Genomic DNA, 12,840 nt, shown 5'->3' with positions numbered 1-12,840 from the left:
GACGGGTTTGCCTAGAGTGACAAAAATAAAACTCAGATGGCGGGTGTGTGTGATGCCCTGGCCAGGGAGTTAGAGAAGACTCCTATCAACACCACGCACAGCTCTCTAGTGGCTGCTCGAGTTAAAGTAAAGAGGCTAAAGGAGATCAAGAAGGAATTGAAAGAGGAGAGGGATGGGCTGAGGTCCAATCTGGAGAAAATTTGGACCAGGGTGAAAAAGTGGAGGCGGCGATGGCCATAGCGGAGGGAATAAAAAAGAAGGCGAAAGAGAGCTATACCCAAGTTTTCAGGAAAAGCTTGACCTTCAGGAGGAGTTGGATAAAGCCAAGGAAAGATATGCCACACTTGAGGAGTCAGTGGCTGAGGGGATGGACGAGATGTTCGCCAACCTGAAGGCCCAGGTCCAAGTTCTTGCCCTTGAAGACAATCTTTCCGTGTTTAGCCAAGATAACATTATGGTGGATGGTAAGATTGTCCCGGCTCCTGAAGATACGAGGAAGGTCCTTTTCTCGACCCGAAGTCTTCGGGTGCAGGGGTCAGTGAAGCCTTTGAGACTAGTGATGCGTGAGCATCTTGTCTATCTTTTCCTAGTGAATTTGCATCTAATTTGTTGAGTTTAATTAAGAATTAATTATATTTTAGCCACTATGGATGCTATTTTGAGTTTTGTGTAATTTTATTTATTTCAGGTAGCATTCGGCAAAATTTGATGGAGTTTCTGCAGCACAAGAATCAAAAGAGATGGCTGCGAGGAGCGACGCGCACGCGTGCCTGATGCGTGCGCGTGATCTCGAAATTTCCACGGCGATGTGTGCGCGTGACTGACGTGCACGCGTGAATTGAAGATTTGCTCAGTGACGCGTCCGCGTGACCGACGCGTCTGCGTGACTTGCGAAGAAGACCAGCGACACGTACGCGTGACTGACGCGTACGCATGATGTGCACGATCTGCAAAAGTTACAAAAATCACTGGCGTGGATTTTGGGCCGTGTTTTGACCCAGTTTCTAGCCCAGAAAACACAGATTGGAAGCTGCAAAATGGACAATCAAGTGGTTCCCACTCATCAGCTGAAGACTTGTTAATTAATTCGAATTTAAATTCAAATCTTATCCTTGAGGAAGAGATATTATTTTTAGTTGTAGATAATTAGATTTGAAGATTATTAGGGTTAGTTATAAATAGGAACTCTGTACATTTAGACAGGGGGAGATTGTTATCAGAATCCTTATTTTTCTTCTCTGAACCTTGAGCAACTAAACCTCCATTGTTAAGGTGAAGAGCTCTGTCTATTTTCATGGATTGATTCATTTGATCTTTTTAATTTAATTCATGTCTTGATTTATATTTCAATAATTGTGTTCGTTCTTTATTTTATGAATATGGGTGGAACGGAAGTATGACCCAAGTTCTAATTGAGTTCTTGTAAAACTTGGAAAAGCTCTTTACTTGAACAACAGCTTGAAAACATTTTATACTAAATTTTTAATTGTTTGTATTTAAAGGGATACGTGACATATAATCCCCTTATTTGTGGATAATTAGGATTGTTTTGGCATATAAACTAGAAATTGATCATCACCCTCTAATTGGAATTAATTGACCAAGGAATTGGCAATTAATGAATTTTAGAGGAGACTAGAAAAGTCTAAGGAATTAGGGTCTAGTCACATATAGTTTGCCATGAAATTAAATTTTGCATGATTAAATTAATTAGTAATAAAAGTTAATCCGAAAAATAGATAACTCTGAAACCTTAACTGCTTTCTCAATACTTTATTCTCAACTTATTTATCGGCCTGTCTTTAATATTCCAAATTTGCTGTTTAATGCTCTTTGAATATCTAAAAACCATTTTCTGCTTGCCTAACTAATCCTATCAAACACTATTGTTGCTTGATCCATCAATCCTCGTGGGATCGACCCTTACTCACCTAAGGTATTACTTGGTACGACCCGGTGCACTTATCGGTTAGTAGTGTGGGTTATAAAATACCGCACCAAGTTTTTGGTACCATTACCGGAAATTGACAGTGATTAACAACTATTAATTTTTTGATTGTTTATATTAGATATTTTAGTTTTAAATAGAAAAAAAGTAATAATAATAATAATATATATAAATAAAAATAAAAATAAAATAAAAATAATTTTATCTCTTTACACAGGTTACCTTATTAGGAATTCTCTACACTCTGACGTAGAGATTCCCATCTTTTCTTGTTTTCTATTTGTTTATACGCAGGAACACAGACAAAGAACATTTCTTAGACTTTGATCCTAAACCTGAAAGGACTTTCAGGCGGCGTTTACAACAAGCAAGACTTTACAAGGCTGCAAAATCAACTATGGATCCAAATAATACTGATAATGCCAATGTGGCAAACCCGAATGGAAATGAACAACAAATGAGAGTACTTGGCTCTTTCTCTGCTCCTACTACAGATCTGTATGGAAAAAGTATCATGGTGCCTCCTATTACTATGAACAACTTTGAGTTGAAGCCTCAACCGGTCACCCTGGTGCAACAAAACTGCCAGTATCATAGTCTTCCCCACGAAGACCCAAATTAATTTATTTCTAGTTTTCTACAGATTTGTGATACTGTGAAGACAAATGGAGTAAGCCCAGATGTGTACAAACTCATGCTCTTCTCGTTTGCTCTGAAGGATGGAGCAAAGCTATGGCTAGATTCTCAACCCAAGGAGAGTTTAGATACTTGGAACAAGGTGGTTACTGAGTTTCTCACTAAATTTTTCCCACCAAAGAAGCTGACTAAGCTTATGATGGATGTTCAGACCTTTAGACAGAAGGATGGTGAAACTCTGTATGAAGCTTGGGAGAGATACAAGCTAATGACTAGGAAATACCCTCCAGACATGTTCTCTAAATGGACTCAACTAGATATTTTTTATGAAGGCTTGGGTGAAATATCCAAGATGTACTTAGACAATTCTGCAGGAGGTTCATTGCACAAGAAGAAGACACCAGAGGAGACTATTGAGCTTATAGAATTAGTTGCTAGCAACCAATATTTATACTCATCTAACAGAAATTCTGTGAACTCTAAGGCTCCTCAGAAGAAGGGTGTCATGGAAGTGGAAGCTCTTAATGCTATTCTTGCTCAGAACAAGCTTATGTCTCAGCAAATAAATCTACTTACTCAACACATGGGTGGCACGCAAGTCTCAGCTATCAACACCCAAAATCTACCTCAAGAGATCTCCTATGACATGGCAGGTAACTTTATGCAAAATGATAATTATGATTATGCTCAACCATCTTCTGAACAGGTGAATTACATGGGGAGTGGTCCTAGGAATCCCAACAATGATCCATATATTCTAAGACATACAATCAGGGGTGGAGGAATCACCCAAATTTTGGATGGAGGGACCAACCTCAGAGACCTCAGAACTTCAACAATAGTTCTCAAGGCGGTGTTCAGCAGAACAATGATTTGGAAGCAATATTAACAGGTTTTAGACAGGAAACCAGAGTGTCCATCAAGAACCTAGAGATTCAAATAGGTCAAATAGCCCCCAGAGTTAATGAAATTGATCAGAGAACCAATAATAGCCTTCATGGTAACACGATTCCAAATCCAAAAGAGGAATGCAAGGCTATCACCTTGATAAGTAGACAAGTGGCAAGTACGGAAGCACAAGTTATGCAAGAGACCAGAGCCTCCATTAGAAATTTAGAGGTGCTAGTGGGCCAACTGAGCAAGCAATTACTTGAGAGGTCTGCAAGTACATTTCAAGGTGATACAGTGGTGAACTCAGGAGAAGATTGCAAGGTTATTCAATTGAGAAGTGGTAAAGTAGTTGGCTCTGAGACCAAGGCCAATGATGAGGTAGTTGAAAAGGAAGCTCCAGAGGAGAAGAAGGGAGAATTGGAGCACGCCCCTCCAAAGCGTGCGGACAATCCATTCCCAGACTCTCTTGACACTCATCCTACATTGCCAAAGGCTCCTGAGTACAAGGCTAAGATGCCATATCCTCAGAGATTTCAAAAAGAGACCAAGGACAAGCAGTTCTCAAAGTTCTTGGAAATCTTCAGAAAGTTACAAATCAATATTCCTTTTGCTGAGGTTTTGGAGCAAATGCCTATCTATGTCAAGTTCATGAAGGAGCTGTTGTCAAAGAAAAAAGCGTTTAAAGGGAGATGAGACAATAGTCCTGACTAAGGAATGTAGTGCTGTAATTCAGAATAGCTTGCCAAGGAAGATGCCAGATCCAGGGAGCTTTCAAATTCTATGCACCATTAGGAGGACAACCTTTGAGAAATCCCTATGTGATATGGGGGCAAGCATAAATCTAATACCCTTATCTGTGATGAAGAAGCTGCAAATCCAAGAGGCATAACCCACAAAGATAGCATTACAGATGGCAGACAAATCTATGAAGCCTGCATACGGATTAGTGGAGAATATCTTGGTCAAAATGGGTAAATTCTTCCTCCCAGCAGATTTTGTGATTCTTGACACAGGGGAGGATGAGAATGCCTCTATAATTCTAGGAAGACCATTCCTAGCCACTGGAAGAGCTCTGATTGATGTAGAAGTGGGCAAATTAGTGCTTAGAGTGCATAATGAGCAACTGGTCTTTCATGTCTTCAAAGATATACATCCAACAGGTGAAGAAGAGAGGTGCATGCAGGCTGAGCTTATTGATCCAACCCTTCAAAAACCCCTGATGATACACAGCAGAATCTGTAGCTCAAACCTCCCTTGGTAACAATCAATAAAACTCCTCCTGATATCAAACCTAAGTTTAGTGTTGGGAATGCATCATCTACCAAGGAGGAGGTTCCCAAAAAGAAGAAAATACCCAGAGGATGGAGAAACAAAAAGATCCCCACTGAAGGTTTCTCCCCAGGAATGAAGGTGGTGTTGACCAGCAATCCAGCATGGGTTTATACAGTAATCAGAATCCTCTCTCTGGAGCATATTGAGCTACGTTATGGAGACACAGGAAAGAAGTTCAAAGTAAGGGGTGAAGAGCTGATCCCCTATGATCCTCTTCCTTAGAGGAGCTGACCGTCAAGCTAGTGACGATAAAGAAGCGGTTGTCGGGAGGCAACCCGATAATTTCGTATACTTAGCTATTTTTATTTTTTGTAGTAGTTTTCCTATTTATTTCATTTTTCTAGAGTTTTTATTAATTTTCTGATTATGTAGCTATGTTATTCCAGGAACCGAACACCTCAAGTTATAAAAAAAAAGAGAAGATGAGCACATGACGCGCAAGTGTCGCTGACGCGAATGCGTCATATGCATGTGCGTGAAAAATAACATTTAACAGAAAGATGCGTGGGAGTGACGCAGGAATGGAGCCTTTCGCACAAATGATCCCACACGTTCGCGTACCCCACGTGTTCGCGTCATTTGTGATTTTCACCATTCACGCGGGCGCGTCATCGACACGAATGCGTGACCTGTAAATTCGATGTAAAAGAGTATTTGGGCTGAGAATTGTGCTGGCTTGGGGTAGGAAGTGTGCTAAAAGCATAAGTTAGAGCATGCGGATGCGTGACCGACGCGTTTGCGTCAGTCGCACATATGGCCATCCACGCGAGCGCGTGTATGACGCGAACGCGTCGTATGAAAAATTGGTTCCCAAGCCATGCGAACAGAAAGTCGCGCGGGTGCACGGCTGGCTTCACGCGAATTGCACAATGTCCAGGGCACGCTGACGCGTGCCTGACACTAACGCGTCATTATGAAGAATCTCTGATTAGTTAGAATCTTAGGACTAGTTTAGTTTTCCTTTAACTGCTTTAATGCTGAAAAGATGTTTCATGTACCACTCACTGAACTTGAATCTAAAAAGAAAAGAAAAAGAAGTGATGTATTGCATGAGAAATTGAGTTAATTTTAAGAATAGTCTGATTTACTTAAAGGTGGTGGTAGTTTCTGTGATTTTTGAATGCATGATATGAATAGTACATAATTGAATTTGAATCAAGGGATGTTAATGTATAAGGAACAGGAATTTAGAGAATTATTATGACTTCTCTGAAATTTAGAAAAATTTAATCCTTGAAGCAAAAGAAACAGCAAAAGAAAAAATTATATATAAATAAATAAAATAAAAGCAATGTCCAAGGCTCTGAGCATCAATGACTTGGGAAGTCAAACATGATTAAAAGCTCAAAGAGTTGTTTCCCTAGTCATATGCATGTGGTGTGATTGTATCAAGTAACTCTTGAGATAGAACACTTAGAGTCGAGATCAATTGTGTTTAACAGAGTATGCCAAAGGCTTTGAGCACCACTGTCTGGGAGTAATTGAAAGAAAAATCAGGACTCAAATAGAGTCCCCCAGTTAAGTGCTTGTAGTGTTTTTGTGTCAAGTAATCATTGAGACAAAACATTTAAAGTCACGGCTAGACTCAAGGTGCAAAGCACCAAAGAAAAATAAATTAAAGTAAATTTTGCTGTGTTCAAGAATTAAACTGAAATATAAAAGATCAGAGAATTCATAATATTATCTGGATTAAAATTCCGAATGACATTAACATTCTTCTGATTCAAAGGAGAGTGAGATGCCAAACATATTCAGGATTACAGTTGTAAACCCCACTATAAGAAGAGACACGAGCTTAATCGAACTCTCATTCTCATGCAAATTCACATCATAAGCTTATATTAGTTTTGGTTGCTTGAGGACAAGCAACAGTTTAAGTTTGGTTTTGTGATACGTGAGCATCTTGTCTATCTTTTCCTAGTGAATTTGCATATAATTTGTTAAGTTTAATTAAGAATTAATTATATTTTAGCCACTATGGATGCTATTTTGAGTTTTGTGCAATTTAATTTATTTCAGGTAGCATTCGGCAGAATTTGATGGAGTTTCTACAGCACAAAAATCAAAGGAGATGGCTGTGAGGAGCGACGCGCACGCGTGCCTGACGCGTGCGCGTGATCTGGAAATTTTCACGGCGACGCGTGCGCGTGACTGACACACACGCGTGAATTGAAGATTTGCTCAGGGACGCGTCCGCGTGACTTGCGAAGAAGACCAGCGACGCGTACGCGTGACGTACGTGATCTGCAAAAGTTACAAAAATCGCTGGCGTGGATTTTGGGCTGCGTTTTGACCCAGTTTCTGGCCCAGAAAACACAGATTGGAAGCAGCAGAATGGACAATCAAGTGGTTTCCACCCATCAGCTGAAGACTTGTTAATTAATTCGAATTTAAATTCAAATATTATCTTTGAGGAAGAGATATTATTTTTAGTTTTAGATAATTAGATTTGAAGATTATTAGGATTAGTTATAAATAGGAACTCTGTACATTTAGACAGGGGGAGATTGTTACCAGAATCCTTATTTTTCTTCTCTGAACCATGAGCAACTAATCCTCCGTTGTTAAAGTGAGGAGCTCTGTCTATTTTCATGGATTGATTCGTTTGATCTTTTTAATTTAATTCATGTCTTGATTTATATTTCAATAATTGTTTTCGTTCTTTATTTTATGAATATGGGTGGAACGGAAGTATGACCCAAGTTCTAATTGAGTTCTTGTAAAACTTGGAAAAGCTCATTATTTGAACAACAACTTGAAAACATATTATACTGAATTTTTAATTTCTTGTATTTAAAGGGATACGTGACATATAATCCCCTTATTTGTGGATAATTAGGATTGTTTTGGCATATAAACTAGAAATTGATCATCACCCTCTAATTGGAATTAATTGACCACGGAATTGGCAATTAATGAATTTTAGAGGAGACTAGGAAGGTCTAAGAAATTAGGGTCTAGTCACATATAGTTTGCCATGAAATTAAATTTTGCATGATTAAATTAATTAGTAATAAAAGTTAATCTGGAAAATAGATAACTCTGAAACCTTAACTTCTTTCTCAATACTTTATTCTCAACTTATTTATCAGCCTGTCTTTAATATTCCAAATTTGCTGTTTAATGCTCTTTGAATATCTCAAAACCATTTTCTGCTTGTCTAACTAATCCTATCAAATGCTATTGTTGCTTGATCCATCAATCCTCATGGGATCGACCCTTACTCACGTAAGATAATACTTGGTACGACCTGGTGTACTTTCCGGTTAGTAGTGTGGGTTGTAAAATACCGCACCAACTACCGAGGTTCTCCCCAAGGTCGTCAACGCCGAGCTCCCTCCTTCTCCACCTGGAGTATGACCCGACTCTGTCCACCGAGGCAAGGACGTCGTTACTGGGGATGACCTTATCCCTTTACTTGGCTCTTCTTTGTCATTTTTTTTTCTGTCTCTAATTTTTTGGATGGCCCAGCTTGTGGGACTTTATGAACAATTTAACTTGTAATAGCCAGTAGTTTTTGAACAAACTTACTTTGCTTTAAGTTGTTTTCAAATAAATTTTGGAACCTTTCTTCATCTTAATATTGATTTTAGGTTTTTCAATAATTGTTTTTCAAATTACCTTTTAGCTTATACGGCTATTTAGTTTGGGATTATACCTCGACAACTTTTAATGCTGTTCCTTTGCTAAGTTTAAGTGGTAAGCTTATTTATATAGATTCCCTTTTATAAGTTCTAACTTCGTGTAATCGGACTTTATTAAGTTACTTCTACACTTCGTTTTTGTCCCGCCTTAACTTTAAGGTCAGTTTTCACAAGTTGTTTGTATAACTTCTTACATTAATTTGTATCTTGTCGCCTTATCTTGCCGACTATTTTAAGTCGGGCAATAATTTTTGTGTTTTATTGAACTTAAATTAATGTGTTTTTATAGAAAACTTTGAAGAGGAAGTGGAATTATTATTGATAAGAAATTCCTTTACACAGATTTGCCACTAAGGGTTTTGACTACCCTTAGCCGTTGCTATGATGCCTTGTTAAAACCTCCTTTAGAAAAAACCTTTTTTTAGGGAAAAATCTTAAGAATGGGAAAACGAGTACACTAGGGAGTAAGGCACACTATCTAACTGTAGTAATTCTTCATGTTGCAGGTGACCCATGACTTCGGGAGCTCCCGTCCTTGTAGGTCAGACACTTTGTAATAGCCCTTTCCTAAAATTTTGATAATCTTGTACGGTCCTTTCTAGTTTGTAGCCAGCTTTCCTTCACTAGACTTCTGAATATCAATGTTGTTTTAGATCAGGATAAGGTCATTTGTAGTGAAGCTTCATTTGATCACCTTCTGGTTATACCTCGAAGCCATCCTCTGTTTTAGCGCCTCCTCTCTGATCCCAGCTCGTTCTTGAACTTCTAAAAGGAGGTTGAGCTCTTTCTTTTGGGTTTGGGTGTTATCCTTTTTATTGTAGAATATAACCCTGTGTGACTCTTTAGTAATTTCTGTGGGAATTATGGCTTCTATCTCGTAAGCAAGTCGGAAAGGTGACTCCCTTATTGTAGAATGGGGGGTTTTTCGATATGCCCATAAGACCTGAGGGAGCTCGTCAGCCCATGCTCCCTTTGCGTCTTGTAGTCAGTGCTCTAACCCGACTATAACTTTGTTTGCAGCTTCAGCTTGTCCATTAGCCTGAGGATGTTCCACCGATGTGAATTGGTACTTTATCTTGAGGTCGGCCACTAAATTCCTGAAGGTCGAGTCGGTAAATTGAGTCCTATTGTCCATGGTGATGGAATGGAAAACCCCAAACTTTGTGACAATATTTTTGTAGAGAAACTTCTGACTTCTCTAGACAATGATATTTGCTAGTAGTTCCGTCTCAATCCACATAGTAAAATAGTCAATCCCCACTATGAGGTATTTGACTTGTCTTGGAACTTGAGGAAATGATCCAAGGAGATCGAGACCCCATTTTGTAAATGACCATGGTAAGGTAATGCTACTCTTCGGGAGGTGCAACATGGAAGTTGGCATGCTTCTGACAAGATAGGAACTTTTTAACAAACTCGACCACTTCTCTCTGTAAGGTCAGCCAAAAGAAGGCAGCACGGATCATCTTTTTGGCTAATGATTGGGATCCCAAGTGGTTTCCACATATGCCATTGTGTACTTCCTCCAGGACCTCCTTTGTATTGGAGGCTGGAATGCACTTTAGGAGAGGTGTTGATATTCCTCTTTTATATAGAACATTGTGGACCAGTGTATAATTTTGTGCTTCTCTTATGAGTCTTTGATCCTCCTTTTCATTTTCAAGAAGGACATCAAATTTAAGATAGTTGACTGTAGGGGTCATCCATCTCAAATTCTGGTTGGTTATGACCATTATGTCTAAGTTGTCATCCTCCTTTGATATTGATGGTGCGTGGAGAGTTTCCTGAATGAGACTTCTATTGTTCTCCTCTGGCTTGGTGCTGGTGAGCTTGGAGATGGCGTCTACTCAAGTATTTGACTCCCGAGTTATGTGTCGGACCTCCCTTTCTAAGACTCTGCTAGTTGTTCCCGTGCTTCATTTAAATATTTCTTCATGTTGGGGTCTTTGCCTTGATAAGTGCCATTAATCTGTGAAGTTATCACTTAAGAGTCACTAAACACTATCAACCTTTTTGCCCCCACTTTCTTATCCAGCTTCAAGCCAGCAAGTAAGGCCTCATATTCTGCTTGGTTATTAGAATTTGGGAACTTGAACCTTCATGAGAGCTCTATCCGAATTTCTTGTGCACTTTTCAGGATGATACCTACTCCACTGCCGGCTTTATTAGATGATCCGTCTACATATAGGTTCCACATTGTTAAGCTTCCCCGACTTTCAGTGTATTAGGCTACGAAGTCAGCCAGATATTGAGATTTGATTATTGTTCGAGCTTCATCCTTCAAGTCGAACTCGAACAGTTCTACAGCCCATTACAACATCCTTCCTGCTAGGTCCGTCTTTTGTAGAATATGTTTCATTGGTTGGTTAGTACGGAACTTTATAGTGTGAGCCTGGAAATAAGGTCGAAGCCTTTGAGAGGTAAGGATAAGGGCATATGCGAACTTATCTATCTTTTGATATTTTAGCTATGCTCTTCGTAAAGCTTTGCTGACAAAGTAGTTAGGTTGCTGCTCGTTTTTATCTTCTCGAATCAAAGTTGAAGCTATATCTCGGGTTGTCACTGCCAGGTGGAGAACGAGCTCTTCTCCTACAATAGGTCGGGTGAGTATGGGTGGTTAGCTCATGAATGCTTCAAAGCTTTAAAAAGCTTATTCACACTCCTGGGACCATTTAAATTGCTTCCCTTTTCTAAGGATTGAATATAAGGGTAGGGACTTCAATGTTGACACTGCCAAGAATTTGGATAGTGCCACTAGCCTTCCATTTAACTGTTGGACTTCTTTGAGACAAGTTGGACTTTTCATCTCTAATATGGCTGCACACTTGTTCGGGTTTGCTTCTATGCCCCCTTTAAGTGAGCATGAAACCTAAGAACTTTGCCTATATTGGGAAGGTGCATTTTGAAGAATTTAGCCTCATCTCATGCTTCTTTATTGTAGAAAATACCTTGGTGAATTCGAACAAGAGTGTTGAGTCAACCTTAGTTTTAACGAGCATGTCGTCTGATAAACCCTATTTTTAGGGTTTATCTTGTATAGATTTTGAGGGTTTTATCAATGATCTTTCACACTTATTCATATAAAAAGGCATGATTTTGTGTTCCTTTCCCAACTTTTCTTCATGAATGAGAACATGCTTCTTCTACACTAAATTAGATACATTTTAATCCTCCTCTATTACCACTCGATGCCATGATCTGTTTGTTAAGTGATTTCAGAGCTTATAGGGCAAGGATAGCCTAGAAGGAGGGGATGAAGCATGCATAAAGGGAAGAAGCATGGAAAAATGAAGCTTTGGAGTTTTGGGCAGCAACACGTACGCGTGCCTTGCACGTATGCGTGAATGCGAGCTACCAAGGTCAGTGCGAAGAAGGCAAAGCCAGAAGCTAGCGCATTTTCATGGCCAAGCCAAATCCTCATGGACGCGCATGCACACTTGACGCCTGCGCGTGAATCGTAAAGCTCTAGGGACGCATATGCGTGCTGTGCGCGTACGCGTCGATGCTCGCACATGATTTTTAAAGAAAAAATATGACTGGCGATTTCAGGCAGTTACATCCCCTGTTTGGAGCAGAGTTCTAGTCGGGAAAAGCATAAGAAGACCAAGGATTAAGGGGATCCACATCCATTCACTCATATTACAAACATTTTTAGATATTTTTGAGAGTTAGTTATATTTTGTAGAGAGAAAAACTCCAACTTCTCTCTAGGATTTTTCTCTTTCCATTTCAATTTCTCTTTGATTCCTTTGGTGAGATCAATTGCTAATTCATTTTTACTTTGATTCGAGTTGTAGATTTACTCTCCTATTCTCAATTAGTGTTCTTTTGATTCATTCACTTTAGATCTTAGATTTGTGACTTTGTTACTTTGACTTTGATCAATGAATTGTGGAATTTCATTTAATTGTTTGATTGTTGATGATTGCTTAAAGTAGATACCTTGAATTCAATCTCTTTCTCTCAATTTCATAATGCTTCTCACTATTGTTCACCAATTGTTTGAGGAAATGACAACCCTAGTTATGGAGTATATTCCTCTTACTTGGCTTAGGGGTTGAGTTGTTGGAGACACTTGAATAGTTAATATCATTTGTTGGTTATCAATTGAGAATTGCCAATTGACTTGTGTATCACGAAAGCTAGACTCCTTTAAGGTTAGGCTAGGACTTGTGACTCAAGTTGATTACTTTCACTAGACCTTCCTCCATAATTAGGGGTAGACTAAGTGAAACAATGATCAATTGTTGTCACAATTGATGAAAGCTATAATGATGGAACTTCCAATGCTCACCCTTAGCCAAGGCTTTTATCATAATTGATTGTTGTTCATTTTTGTTAGCTTAAATTCTTACACCAAACCCTCAAAACCACAAAAGACTTCCTAAT

The sequence above is a fragment of the Arachis duranensis genome, chromosome 9 (genome assembly GCF_000817695.3).
Source record: "Arachis duranensis cultivar V14167 chromosome 9, aradu.V14167.gnm2.J7QH, whole genome shotgun sequence".
Taxonomy (NCBI): domain Eukaryota; kingdom Viridiplantae; phylum Streptophyta; class Magnoliopsida; order Fabales; family Fabaceae; genus Arachis; species Arachis duranensis.
Note: the sequence above shows the minus strand (reverse complement) of the source record.